The sequence below is a fragment of the Neolamprologus brichardi genome, chromosome 1 (genome assembly GCF_056152115.1).
Source record: "Neolamprologus brichardi isolate AB-2024 chromosome 1, ASM5615211v1, whole genome shotgun sequence".
NCBI classification, from domain to species: domain Eukaryota; kingdom Metazoa; phylum Chordata; class Actinopteri; order Cichliformes; family Cichlidae; genus Neolamprologus; species Neolamprologus brichardi.
In genome coordinates this window covers 7,977,651-7,993,402 of record NC_142104.1, presented here as the reverse complement: position 1 = coordinate 7,993,402, position 15,752 = coordinate 7,977,651, and the positions used below count along the sequence as shown (strand labels likewise).

At 39.4% G+C, this 15,752-nt stretch overlaps 1 protein-coding gene across 1 annotated transcript in view; it reads right to left on the bottom strand.

The window, feature by feature from the left end:
* The window catches only part of cskl (c-src tyrosine kinase-like), a 47,880-nt gene extending 35,029 nt beyond the window's left edge, over window positions 1-12,851 (bottom strand). The window contains exon 1 of the mRNA XM_006779739.3: window positions 12,620-12,851. The gene's annotated coding sequence lies outside the window, so the exon portion shown is untranslated. The remainder of the gene's footprint in view (window positions 1-12,619) is intronic.
* Window positions 12,852-15,752: the final 2,901 nt, after the last annotated feature.

Sequence of the window (15,752 nt, the reverse complement as noted above, 5' to 3'; positions counted from 1 at the left end):
CTCACCATAATACAAGCTATTAAAATGCACCAACGCTGAATGCTTAGCTATATCACAATACAAATACAGGACTTTTCCAGCTTCAATGGGCCGTTGGGGAGTGCCTACACACATAAGGTAGATTGTTCCGCATACAGTTAAGACAATGAATCTACTACCTTACTCAACAAACACATATACAGTCTTCCTCTATTTCTAAATCAACAAATGTATTCTATGTTTGAGGAAATTAACCCCAGTTTAAAAAGCACTGGTTAAAATTATTTCTCAGGAATCCTGATATATCCATGCATAACTATGGTCTAAAAAATTTAAACAGTATGGCCTTTATTAGTATCATAACTTCACAATGAGCGCGAAGGAACCTCCTGTGCCAGTAACAAAAAATTCTTCTGAATTCTTACATTCCCAGGAGACTCTGCCTTTACAGAAACTTGAGAAGGATGGGTTTATTTTCCTTATTTTCCACTGACCCCATAAAGTTGTCGACATCAGGAGTAACAGCAGATGATCTGTAAATGAGTGATAAAATGTATGTACGCAACTCAGAGTAGACTATGAGCCTTTGTGCGAGTGTGAGATTTTATGAAAATTAGGTTCATTTGGATAAGCTCTTAACTAGTTAACATATTCAGTCAGTCACTTTTTTATTTGTTTAGTACATTGCACCTGCGTCACTTTTTTAAATTTAGACTTATTTATTCATTTTTAATTTGCATTTACTGGTACGTAGAATACAATTCTGTTGCAAATACCAATTTTGTTAAAAACTGTTCATTTCATCCAAGCCTGGAGTCTAAATTGTCAGTTTTAGAGCCTTCTTTCTTTTGTTGTTCTGTTGTAGTGCACTGAATTGAGATGGTGATGCAACAAATGTCTTTGTGATGCCAGTAGACTGACAGAATATGGAAAACTGAAGACATACAGTTTAAAAAGCATACATTTTTATCAAGACATCCCAGGTTGTTCATTTGTTTTGTAGATAAATGGCTCATTAAATATTAATGTTTTCATATTGAAATTCTTATTTATAATATAAGAGGAAAGAATAATCTGGAGGTGTTTTGAATAGATTATTATGGAACTGTTTTATTGGGCCAGGGTGTCAGACAATCAATCATACAGCTTAGTAAGAATATGCAAGAAAAAGGGAAAGATCCGAGTTAGATTTAGAAACTAGTTATACAGTGCAAACTATGCAACCAATAACACCTGCTAACATGCATACTACTAGATCAGCCTAGACCAGGTTCCATTGGACCATGTGTAACAAGACTAAAGATAGCTTGGGAATTGAAACTTGCAAAAGAAAAGCCTTGTTTTCAGCCTGAAACTTAAAATGACCATGATGGTGGACTTGATTTATAACAAGATCCAAGCCATGCAATGCTGAATCTAATGAACATGTAAGATTCACGTTGTGTATGTACCCTAAATAAACGATCCTCAGCAACAGATGCAGAATGTAACGTAAACTTCCTTAAAGACCAAATAATTATTTTTTATTTTACCCGCCACCATTATTCAGAGTATTTAAGTGCAACAAAAATATACTATTTCTCTCTATTTTCAATATTTCAAGTGCTGACTAAAACACGTGGGCTATACTATTAAGCTATTTTTGTGAGGTAGTATTTTAATTTATTTTAATTAATTTATTTTATTTATGAAACACAATAGGCGGCCTTTAATCAGTCCATCTCTAATCTGTAATTATAAACCCACTTACATATACATCTATTCAGCTGCCACCTACTGCTCAGAATATTATTTTCTTGAGATTATTAGCCGTCGTATCAGAAACATGCTCAGATGTAGGCCACAGTTAACGATAACCATCTGCACTTCTAGTGTAATCTCTTCTAAGACAAAAAAAGAAAGAATAAAAATGCTGCTTTATTAAAAAGATAGCCTGAGGGAAACTGCACACAAAATAGATCAAGTAAAATCTTCCTTGTATTAAAAAGGAGCTAATTCAGGTCACTTTACATCTGAGCACTTTGTGTGACATCATTAAAGCACAAGCGTTTACTGTATCTTTGAAGTGTATCCGATGACTCGAACGCATTGGGGGGTTGGGGAGGGCAGATAAAAAGAGGAACTGCTGAAGCCTCCCTGCTAAGACGGGATTCGTTGCCATTATCATCAGTGAATCATCTTGTATTCTTTTTAGAACAGTCAAAATAATTCCAACTGGGTTTAATGTCGCCATAACTGAAGCAAATACACCAACTTCATAATGACTGCACTACTTCCTCCGTATTTCCCCCCACTGGCCCAAATATGAGGCGCTTCAGTGAACCAGGACGCAGGTGTTATATGTAGAAAGACAGACTGAACAGGCAAATGAGATTCAACCAAAGGACAAAGCATCCAAACACACAGGGTATATACAGCAGAGAGGTGACAAACTAGAGAACCCTTTAAACCACGAATCATATGATGAGGAGATTTGGTGCCCCCTTATCCCGTGGGAAGCATTTTATGATTTTTTTACAAATTAATACACAGTAGTTCTGAGTCATCACATTGTCCTGTGATTAAACTTTCCATCCTGGTGGAAGTGGTCTTTTCCAGGATGTGCACACCAAGGGTCAATGAGTGGTTTGATGAGTATGAAAATGATGTGAATCACATGCTATGCACCTTGAAACCACTACATCTCAACCCAACTGAACACCTTTAGGTTGTGTTAAACTCCGCCATTATCGAATAAGGTAAAATCTTTTGGAAGAATAGCGTTCCAGAGACTTGGAAAAAGTGCACTGAAGCTGTTCTGACAGAATGTGGTGGCCCAGCAATTGGCTAATTAACTTCGTGTAGACAAAACTGTCATTTTTTCCTTGTATCGTGTAACGTGGTCCATTCAACTAGTTGGTTTATAGATGAAAACAACCAGACAGAAAAGGAACTCTACTGAAAAAATCCTGTCAAATAAATACACTGTATCGCAACAAAAATCCTTTAACTGACCTAAACCTTTGACTGGAGATATTACATGGGACAGCTGTTCTGATAATATGTCAAAATCTCAATGATCTTTGTGCAATAATCAGGTGGCAAGACTCAGATACTTTCATATGATTTCTTCATTTTCTTGGCAAAAGGAACCTAAACTGGATAAGCAATTGGGAAAGTCAAAATATAAAGGATAGAGTTACTAATCTATGACAAATGGAGCCACTGATATAACATGATTAAACAATGTTTTAGTCATGTAGCGCATGAAAAAAAAGTCTGTTGCAGTGGTTTAAAAAATATGTAAGACCTATACAGATATAAACAAATGTATGTATATTAATATATATTAGGGCTGTTCGATATAACGATATATATCGGATGACGATATAAAAACGTCTAGCGTTTCATTTTACGCTATCGTTTGTCTCGTAGTGTCGCAAAATAAACTGTTTATGGCAATATTTTTTCATCGTTTTGATGGTCACTGTAGTGGCTATATTAATTTTTTAAAGTTCTCTCTTTCTCTTATATTTTATATAACCACACTACAGACGGACAAGAGCCTGTTTTTAGGTGCTAAAAAATAAACCTTAGACTCAAACGTTAGAACAGGCTTTTCCCCGCAGCACGCCGTGTAATAAATACTAACAAAGAAAACGGAGGCCTTTACAACTTATGTCTACAAATGTATAGTTTCATGCATCAGTTAAAACACTCGACTCCAGCTACACTTCCCGCAAGACGAGCTGCCCGAGATTCACAGTATTTACAGAAAATGTTACATTTTTGTGATTTATATCGTTATCAGGACGATAGAATTCTTGTATCGGGATATGAGATTTTGGTCATATCGCACAGCCCTAATATATATATACAGTGGGGCAAAAAAGTATTTAGTCAGCCACCGATTGTGCAAGTTCCCCCACTTAAAATGATGACAGAGGTCAGTAATTTGCACCAGAGGTACACTTCAACTGTGAGAGACAGAATGTGAAAAAAAAATCCATGAATTCACATGGTAGGATTTGTAAAGAATTTATTCGTAAATCAGGGTGGAAAATAAGTATTTGGTCAATAACAAAAATACAACTCAATACTTTGTAACATAACCTTTGTTGGCAATAACAGAGGTCAAACGTTTACTATAGGTCTTTACCAGGTTTGCACACACAGTAGCTGGTATTTTGGCCCATTCCTCCATGCAGATCTTCTCAAGAGCAGTGATGTTTTGGGGCTGTCGCCGAGCTACACGGACTTTCAACTCCCGCCACAGATTTTCTATGGGGTTGAGGTCTGGAGACTGGCTAGGCCACTCCAGGACTTTCAAATGCTTCTTACGGAGCCACTCCTTTGTTGCCCGGGCGGTGTGTTTTGGATCATTGTCATGTTGGAAGACCCAGCCTCGTTTTATCTTCAAAGTTCTCACTGATGGAAGGAGGTTTTGGCTCAAAATCTCACGATACTTGGCCCCATTCATTCTGTCCTTAACACGGATCAGTCATCCTGTCCCCTTGGCAGAAAAACAGCCACATAGCATGATGTTTCCACCCCCATGCTTCACAGTAGGTATGGTGTTCTTGGGATGCAACTCAGTATTCTTCTTCCTCCAAACACGACGAGTTGAGTTTACACCAAAAAGTTCTACTTTGGTTTCATCTGACCACATGACATTCTCCCAATCCTCTGCTGTATCATCCATGTGCTCTCTGGCAAACTTCAGACGGGCCTGGACATGCACTGGCTTCAGCAGCGGAACACGTCTGGCACTGCGGGATTTGATTCCCTGCCGTTGTAGTGTGTTACTGATGGTGACCTTTGTTACTTTGGTCCCAGCTCTCTGCAGGTCATTCACCAGGTCCCCCCGTGTGGTTCTGGGATCTTTGCTCACCGTTCTCATGATCATTTTGACCCCACGGGATGAGATCTTGCGTGGAGCCCCAGATCGAGGGAGATTATCAGTGGTCTTGTATGTCTTCCATTTTCTGATGATTGCTCCCACAGTTGATTTTTTCACACCAAGCTGCTTGCCTATTGTAGATTCACTCTTCCCAGTCTGGTGCAGGTCTACAATTCTTTTCCTGGTGTCCTTCGAAAGCTCTTTGGTCTTGGCCATGGCGGAGTTTGGAGTCTGACTGGTTGAGGCTGTGGACAGGTGTCTTTTATACAGATGATGAGGTCAAACAGGTGCCATTCATACAGGTAACGAGTGGGGGACAGAAAAGCTTCTTACAGAAGACGTTACAGGTCTGTGAGAGCCAGGGATTTTCCTTGTTTGAGGTGACCAAATACTTATTTTCCACCCTGATTTACGAATAAATTCTTTACAAATCCTACCATGTGAATTCATGGATTTTTTTTTCACATTCTGTCTCTCACAGTTGAAGTGTACCTCTGGTGCAAATTACTGACCTCTGTCATCATTTTAAGTGGGGGAACTTGCACAATCGGTGGCTGACTAAATACTTTTTTGCCCCACTGTATATACACATTTTAAGTTCTTGTGTTTAAGTACTGTTGTGCTTTAGCCATTAGTCACTACCTTAATAACATAAGACAGCTAATGTCGCTATCGGGTGATGCTAATAGCTAAACAGCTAACGTTAACATGTGTGGTGTACCATTTAATACTTCAATGGGAGGTTTAACGGCGTTCTCCAAATTTGTCCTAAAGTGCTGTTCACTGCTGTGAATGTCGTCTATGTCGTCTACTAGTGAGTGCAGGGGCTGTGTGCCTGCCTGTCTGAAGTGGTGCCTGAACTGCAGAAGGCAGACATCATCCTTTTGGTACTGACGCCATTGCAAATTAGTATCCAATTCAATGAAATGGGCTTTACACCAGCAGCGAATCATTTGGTCTTGTGCTCTTCTGCATGATTCCACTGAAAAAGGAAGTGTCCAACTGTTTCCCATAGCTAACACATATCCTTTTCCTCATTAATTTAAATCAGCTCTTGCAAAATCCAAAATAACCTGATGTCATCAAGTTGATCTTTCATTTAAATAACCAGTCAATGTGTCTGCTGCTTTTCACCATGAGGTAACTCTTGGTAGACAGGTAAGGTGGTGTATTGAAGGATGATCCCAGTGGTTAAATGGCAGTTTAATTTTGGACTCAGGGGATTCTTTAGCATGCTATATCTAAGGTATTACTTCATGTTAAAAATGGTTGAAAAGATTTCATGGGGTTGTTATCAGGCTTCTTTTCTGATGACAATACCTCTTAAAAATATAAAGCAACCACACAAACAGGAAGCTTACATATGAAACCAGAAAAAATATTTATGGACAGCTGTGACTCATCACACACTGAAAGTACAGAAAATGACAAAATTAATAGAAATAAAACTGTTTTCTTGGTTGTTGGTAGTATCTTCATACGCTCAGTAGCAGCATGTGAACAGGCAAACAGGAAAATGCTAAAATGTCGGATTATATCATTATCCTTTTGTTAAACAGTTCCCAGTAGGAAATCTCCGGAGCCCGTGGGCGTAGTGAAAGACTAAGGCATGTGTCAGGCCTACAGCTCTCCTCATTGCCTGCATTGTGCAGCTAGCCAGCAGGCGTGGCGGTAGAAGGCCCCCGGTCGTCAAGGAGCTGTCCAGCCGCTGCCCAGATGGAAAAGCCAAGCTGAGTTTGCATGCAAGACGGCTGCCACAATTACACTATTCTACTGGGATGCATGATCAGTAGGAAGAAGTGGATGTAGGGGTTTTGCCTCTATTACAGCACGGGGGATGGGGGACGGAGGTCAGAGAAGATGCAGTAGTGTGAAAAAGAAGGGTGAACAAATTATGAGTGTGAAACTGTGCTAAACATCCATACAGAGAGATTAATATAAAACAATATACAAAAAAATATAAATAGCTACGTCTTCAGCAAGTTATCAAACTGTTCCAGCTCTAACTTAATGGCCTGCAGCATGCAGCTTGTCCTTGTTTTGCTCTGTATCCTCGCAGAGCTCAGTGTGGTGGCACAAGTGTTAGTTCTACAGCTCCTGCAGGTTCTGGTGAGACCAGCCCTCCAGCCCAGCAACCTGCCAGCCTGCCATTAGTAGAAACACATGAAAAAATGGCTTGTGCTGTTTATCAGTTACAGTTACTAAATTGAATGAATTGTTACTTAGTCAGCTATTAATATAACTGGACCCAGGAAACTCTGATCTCGAAGTTGCAGAGCAATGTCGACTGATATTAGCCTTTCTGTCAGTTGCTGGTCTATCTGCAAATAAGATGACCATTCACATAGGGAGACCAATGTTTATCTGCTTGGTCACATCAATTTTATAGTTTTTGTGCTCTAGTTTCAGTATTTTGTAACATTGGCTTTGTGCTCATTCAAAGACAGTGTGATGAAAAGTTAAAAGGTTGTGATCAGTCCTTTAATAAGATGGTAAATTTTATGTTTTCAGGTTTGGGACCGTAACCTGAACCTGTAAACTACAGTAATGAGTTGGATAATGACTCATCAAATAAATCGATTATAAAAAAAATTCAACACAAATTCTTTGCTTTAATGCTTTGTTTAACTAGAAAAATTAGCAGGAGACCTTCATCAAACATCCACTGCAGTTTGTTTTACATAGAGAAAAATCAGTAATCCTCCAGAAGTTGTAATTAACATCTGCAGATGAACTGTTAACTTAGTCCGATAGCCCATGTTTAAATTATATAGCATGGTGAAGGCTGACGGCAGCCGACCTATTTTACATGGAAGTGACACCTGCAGAAAACGGGGGTGAATCTAAAGGGGAGCATGGGGTGTACTAGACCACATTTATTTCAAGGCTTTCGCAACATTTTCAGATTAAAAGTGAAATAATATAAAATATCATATTAATTAAAGTGCATTAATATTTAAAAATATAAAAATAAATGGGGGGGGGGTTTCACAAGCCAACAAAAATGTACATGGGCCAGTAAAACTTTGATCTTCTAACCTGAGAGTTGTTAGGTTATTATTAATTAACATTTACACCAGCATAACATCTTGTTTTTAGCAACACAAAAACTCTCCTTCAAAGTCCAGGGCAAACTTCAGAATGCTGATATGCTCGCTTCTCTTCATTGCAGCCACAACATCCTCCTTTAAAGGCTTATAAAATAACTAACTCATTCACTTGCACACTTGAACAATGTACGCACACATATGCACATTCCTTTTGGAAACCACCAATATGGCTTGGGTTTTGTTTTTGGGGTTTTTTTGACAGACATATGCAGTTAAACTTTAAAACAGGCCACTTACACACCGACTCTATTCAGACCAAGTCTTTTCTTTGCACTACTTCTCCAATGTGCACCCACAATTTTGTGGTACATGTACAATGACAATAAATGAGCAGTTTGTTTTGAAAGACTTACGTCCTTTTACTAATATGACAAAAGTATTTCATATCCAATTAATCGGTGGAATAATCAATAGATTACGTGATTACTAAAATAACTGATATAGACAACATTATGATACAGTTATATCATAATGTTATGCTATATGATGAAAATTTTGATCACCTACCAGCTGAGACAATTAATCTGTTGTTCACTACATCTATATCCAGTGATACTGTGTGATGCACCTAAAAAGGGGAAGGAGTGCAGGTGCAGTGCAGATGTGCTGCCAATTTCAGTGTCTATCATTCTTTCTAATCATGTGGACCACGTCTTGCCACTTTGCATCTTGCAAGGTCTAACATAAAAGTGCATTACTCAGGAGGTATACACAATAAAAGCAGCAGACACAATACATCACACTGAGCTACTAACACACTACACCACGATGCTAAAATGAACACAGCCATGAAATAATTGATGAATTCATCCATGCAGAGTGACATGAGAGCCTACTGTGCCTTGCACCATGTGTGACATCCTGTTGCTCATGGATGTCAGTATTAGAGACACAACAGTACAAACATTTCATATCAGAATTATTAGTATTAATATGTGCTTCTAAAAAGTGATGAAAATGCTAAACACTACTGATACACATACCAAGACAGCTTCGCCAAGCTACGTCTTGTCCCCTAAACATCTACTAAGGCAGCTCCCTCTAATAAATCAGAGTATTTCAAGTAGAATGTGTGTGAAGGAGACTCTCTCCTTTAGGGTGACAGAGGCGAAAGAACAACTGCAAATAATATCCAGTGTGAAAGCAGTTATACTTATACTGTTTTATTTGTTTACTCTTGTCTACAGAACACAACGACAAAGCTGTCAGCTTCTGGACTTTAATAAAATATGTTGGCTGGGTGACTACATAGCACGGTATCATGGGAAATGAGCAGATATAGTCTCCAGACAAAAATCTACCAAGATAAAAGTCACATTAAGATAAAAGGGTACTTACCTTGCGTTCCCTATAAAGTGATAACAAGCAATTTCACAGTGTCTCCATCGTCTTTCAAGGTTCCCGCTATCTCTTAAAAATCTAACTATGACAACAACCCAGAAAAAAACCCAAAATTGATCCTGAAATTCTTTGCTCTTTCCTCCGTTTCCCTAAAAGTAACGCTTGTTCAATCGTGTCAGTCTGATGGCAGAGAATTCAAGGCACACAATTCTAAATACTAACAACAACATTGGCCACTACAACACGGATTCAACGCAGTACTATAAAATGTGTTTAAAGTATAAAAGTCTCTGAAGCACTGTCACTACCTTAAGCCTTTTAAGTAAACACATCCTGCCTGCTCTGCTGGGAGACTGTTGCTAACCTTGATTGACAGTATTTACAGAAAGTTTTCTATGGCTGGTAATCAGCAACAGACTTACTGTGAAACAGTAATACTAACCAGTGGGAATTTTATCACAGTAACCATTATATGTTTCACTCTTTGTCAGTATACTGTTGAGCTCTGCACCAAAGTCACCACAATAAATCCCTCCTCTGCTGTTGGAGTTGGCGATTAAAGAGACAGCATGCGCTGAAGAGAAGAGTCCTGTGGGGGGGTGGGGGCAACTAAACGATGTCATTGTGTTGAGGTCAGCAGGGCCTTGGACAGGCTTCAAATGTGCAATGAGATGGTCAGTGTAAAGACAGAGAAGCCATTACTTCCCTGCTGAGCACATAAGCCAGGCACAAAGCTTAATATGAGACAGTAACACAGCTCAGCTTCTCGCAGATTTAGGGATCGAGCAGACATCGTCCCCCTCCTTCTCGTAACCCATTGCTAAATAGAAGAAAGCTGACATGTATCTAGGCCGGTGGGCTTGTATTGTCACCTTTACTGCTTGTCAAGCTGCACCTCAATCAGGACTACTCTGATCTACCCATCAGTCATTCAGGGTGACTGGGATGAAGCTATTGACAAAGAGACAATAGGAATGGACAGAACTAAGTGTGGTCAAAGGTTTCCGTCTGTAAGGTGTGGGCCACCTTACTACATAAGTCTGATTTTTCAAATAAAGAGCTGCGTGACACCTCTCATCTCAAAGCACAATCTCAAATAATATGGCATTTTCTAACATTTAAGGTAAAGAGTTTTCAGATGAAAACAAGAAAGTGTACTTCCAGGGACCCTCAGTGCACTATGCTGGACATTCAAGCTTATGGGCAGCAGGTTAGCCCTGACAGACACAGCATATGGATTCCTAACATGCTGCAGTCTGGCTCACCAGATTCCTCTGGGGATAACGAATGCCAAGCCTGTGCACCCCCACTTCATGTTTTGTAAAATAATTTATTTAATAGAAAACCAGAAGCTTCATCCTGCTTTCATCAGCACTATGTGTTCATAATAACTAGCACGAGTCAATACAGGTGGGGAAAAAAAGAACTTTCTGACAACAAAGGAAGAAAAATCTACTCTTTCAAGTTATTGTTAGTTTTTGGCTTTAATTCCAGTATTAGGGTAAACTCTTAAACCATTGTGCAAAATTTAGAGGCAAAAACAGTTGTCCATTTTTATATTACAATCCAAAAAGAGCAAGGCAACTATCTCTCCCATCAAACAGCTGTTTTGCTTTCATCCAGATTATAATGCAAAAGGCCAATCGCTGGTCAAACCTGCTGAGGCAATCAGTTATTAAAATAGGCAACAAGATCTGGACTGATGATATTTGAGATTTCAAGCTACTAAAACATGCTAATGTATTAGATAACAAGAACTGGCACAGAGATAATACACTAATCATAAGATTTGTTCCCTGAAAAAATCCCTGGAGTAAGATCAGAACTGATTAGGTGTACTACAAACCATTACAGTTAGACAGTCTTCTCCTAAACTACACAGTAACATTATGTAAAGTACAAATACTCTATAACCATGCATTTGGGTACTCAAGTCTTGGCTTGTAAAGGTATGTACGTTTCAACATTGCAAACAGGCAATTATATTTAAGTTCTGTGCACGGAACCTGCACACAATGCAAAAGCTGCAGGGACAAGACGAGTCATAATGCCAATTTTATAAACTACCAATAGGACTGAAATATGAATATTGCAGCTGTGGCTAATGCAGTTCATGTCCTTTAACCTGTGACTGTATCCTTGAGCCGGACACTAAATCGTCCCTATGTAATTTTAGTTTAACCTGACCTTGCACCTTCCGGTGGAGCCATGCCAAGTGAAAAACAATTTCCCCGTGGGATAAAGAGTATCACATAACTAAGTGTTTTTTGGTTGTTTTTTTAACAGTTATCATTATTTCATTGGTCCGACCCTAAAACCAAGACAAATGCTGAAGTGAGTAAGGATGCTAGCAAGCTTATATTAAAACATGAGAGATACGAATTAGATTTTCCTCAGGAAAGGGGCTGGACCTCAGCTCGATCCCTGTGTTCTAGTGCAAGGCGGACGAGGCTAAGATTACTGGATCCATTATCGGACAGAACCAGTCTTTTGTCGCCCTGAATTCCCAGCAACACGCTGAACAACACTAAAAGGTCAGACCGCAGTATTTGTGCACAGGGTTGGAATTTCAACGACACGTTGGCTGAACCTCTACCTTTAGATCCACCACAAGTAAAAAAAACAAAAACAAAAAAACCTGGAAAAACGGTACATCTGCCTGTATAACAATGCTGTACATTTTTTTTTGTTTTGCTGAACCCATGTTTTTATTTTTGGGCTTCCACGCAGTATTGCACCACAGCGTTTCCACAGACAAAGACTGTCAAAGGAAATGGTCAAGTACCCAAGACACGACCAAGGTGTCCGACTATGGAATCAGATGAAAGAAAAAGGTAGTGACTCGGGAGATTTTCAGCACAGGCGCGTAAATCTGGGTAACACAAGCATACAAGGCAAAGATCATTTTAACAGATGCTTTATTTATCCGTCTTCTGCTGTACTGTCAAGCTTACTGACTGCATTGGTGGGGGAGTAAGGAGTTGTAAGTAAAATCAGTTCAAGCCTAGCATAACAGTGAATTTCGTCCGATAATGGATCTCGTGACGCTACGTTGCTCGTTAACTAGCAGCTCAAGCTAACACTCTCATTCAGGTTAGCGCTTCACAGCAGCACCTATTTAGAAAAAACGGCACTTTCATTCTGTTAGTGAATGTAAGATAAAACCTGACTCTAAAACGTAACAGAAAGCCCAGTAATGACACTCCAGTGTGGTGTAGCTCCTGAGCCACCCCTGTGCTAAAACCCTGTGTTGCAGCGACAGCAGCAACAAACCCAAGACAAAACAGTCAATGCGCTGTGGGCAACTCACCCAAAAGATACCACTGTGCTGTCGACCATATGCTGCTGCAGTTCAGCGATGAACACCCATTAGAATGATTCCTGCGGTTGGGGAGCATCCAGGTGTTGCGGTGTTAAGATTACACTATTCCAAACACTGCTTCGCTTTGACGGCTGTTGTCTGTGCTGAGACCGCATATGTGTGTATGCTTATGTGTTTGTGTGTGTGTGTGTGTGTGTGTGTGGAGCTTTGTGAGGCCTGCTGCTGGAAGGAAATGGTCTCCACTCCGTCAGTGCAAAGCGCATGCGCTTGGGAATGGGAATAGCACGGCCAACGGGCGAGCGGTCTGTGAGCACAGCCGTGTGGCCAACAGGTGAGATTGTCAACCGATGGCTGACTTGTTACAGCGGGAGGTTATCCGCTAAATGGCCACCTGCTGCCCTTCCCAACGGGATAAAGCCGTGGTGCAGTAATTCAGGATACAGGATAGATATACGCTGTAATTTACTAGTAATAGACTGCAATTAAAACAGAAGAATTTCAAAGTCTTATTTGGTTTTCATAGACATATAATTCTTTTCTTTCTCTCTCTTTTGCAATATTTTCCATATTTGACAACAGCATGATAAAAATGGAAATTCTGTTTTGTGGTGCCACCGCATTGATTTTAGTGGCCCCCATATGGCGACCCCTATGAAACAATTCTGGAGGCGCCCCTGACTGTTAGGGCTGCGTGGTGATTTAGTGCAACATGTTCGAAGAATAAAGTGGACTACAGCACGTGTGACCTTTGATAACAGTGCTCCAATGTGTTTGTTTATTTTTATAATTCCATATGGTACTGTTATTCAGACCGAAGGCATGAATAATGTTTATTCAGTATACCCATCTACTTTAACACAGGGGTGTCAAACATAATGTCCAGGGGCTAGAATTGGCCCTCCAAAGACTCTAATCCAGCTCATTGGACAGCTTTTAACTAAAGTTAAGTACAGGGTGGGCCATTTATATGGATGCACCGTAATAAAATGGGAATGGTTGGTGATATTAAAGTCCTGTTTGTGGCACATTAGTATATGTGAGGGGGCAAACTCCTCAAGATGGGTGGTGACCATGGTGGCCATTTAGAAGTCGACCATCTTGGATACAACTTTTGTTTTTTTTTCAATAGAAAGAGGGCCATGTGACACATCAAACGAATTGGTAATGTCACAAGAAAAACAATGTGGGTGGCCCACCCTGTATATTTAAGTATAACTTTTAAGTTTATTGGTTTTAAGTTTTATAGCTTTTTTGACTCTTTTCTACCATTTATACTATACTAAAGTAAATAAGTAACAAAAAAAAACTTTTTGGTATTAAAATTAGCAAAACATTGCTTTTTATAATTACACTGAAATCTGGGAAGTCATCTGTTAGGGGTTTTATAACAAAGTGGAAGCAACTGGGAATGATAGCAAGTCAGCCATGAAGTGGTAGGCCACATAAAATCAAGCAGATACTGATGCAGGTGGTGGGCAAAGATTGCCAACTTTCTGCAGAGTCAGTTGCTATAGACCTTCAGATTAGCTCAAAACAGTGTGTGGAGAGCTTCATGGAATGAGTTTCCATTTCTGAGCAGCTGCATCCAAGCTTTACATCACCAAGTGCAATGCAAAGTGTGCACAAAGAAACGTCCATAAAACGTCCATAAAAACGTGGATGAGTGAGTTTGGTGTGGAAGACTTTGACTGGCCTGCACAGAGTCCTGACCTCAACCAGACAGAACACCTTTGAGAAGAATTATTGTGGAGACTAGCGATGGCACGATACCACTTTTTTATGTCCGATACCGATATCATAAATTTGGATATCTGCCGATACTGATATGAATCCGATATAGTGTGTTTTTTAATATCTTGCTGCATTTTGTATAAGTTCAAACTCAAAAAAACACTAAAGCTATTCTGTTATACCTTTATGCAAAAAATACACTGCATCCAAAATATTTCATAGTTCAGCAATACTGATCAATCTAATAAACTTAAACCTACTTCATCCTCCCTATTCTGGTATTTTAAAGAGTAAGCAACCTAACTAATAGGGTTGCAAACTCCCAGCAAAAAAAAAAAAAAAAGGGAACCACCCCCCACCTCATGATGCTTAATTGACGTAATCAACTTTAATTTGATGCAGTGTGAAAAGAAAAATGCACAGAAATCAATTATTTTTCAAGAATAATTAAATAGATTCAACATCTTTCTTCAACAGAACTGCAGACTGCACAGATGGTGCCTTCCCAAAGGAAAAGCACTATAGCTTACTAGGGTAAATTAGACTTAATAGTTAATATATACAGTAATGGACTTCTAGACATTGTACATCAGATTAAAACTTTGGGTGTAAAATTCAGATAATTATTTATTAAAAACTAGACATTTTAAATGAGAATAAGAAAGAAAAGTATGTCTTTGTGCCCCCCTTTTCCCTGTTCATGTCCTATCGGCCCCCCTGGCTAAACTTTGCTAGACCCGCTCCTGCACAGTTAGCAGCCGTCAGCTACGTAGAAAACTATCGTGGTGTAGAAAGTAATATTAAATAAATTCTAACAACAGCTTATCAAGCTTAAACGTGCTGTTGTTGTTCAGCCGCTGGTTTCCTCTTTCTGGCGCAAAGTGGGCGATAAACAAACAAGAGAGACGGACTCGCAACAGAAAAGGCGATCAGCTGACCATTAATCAGTTTCACGATTGAAGTAGCAGCAGGAGAGGGAGGGAGAGAGAAGAGGCAGTCGCTCCATATATCGGTTGTTAAGCTTAATGCAGGAATGCTTTACAAACATTCAGAGATGAACTTACACACTTTCTCTCTGGGATAACTTCCTCGGAGATGAAACGCTCAACCAGACCACAGCCTCTCTGTCACGTGACGCATACTACTCCAACCTAAGGTTATGAGCCGAGTTATTCCATGTCGCAAGTTTTGAGAGGTGCTTTTTTGATATTTAATGGATCGGATTACATTTTTTATTTCTCTCCGATATCGATCTCTAGTGGAGACTTTACTGTACTTTGACAAACTGTTTAAAATGGTTAACCTTTTTTAAAAACAAATTTTAAAAATTTGGATTATTACCTTCTACAATGGTAATAAAGTCACCAAGAATCTTTATGAAGAACCATCT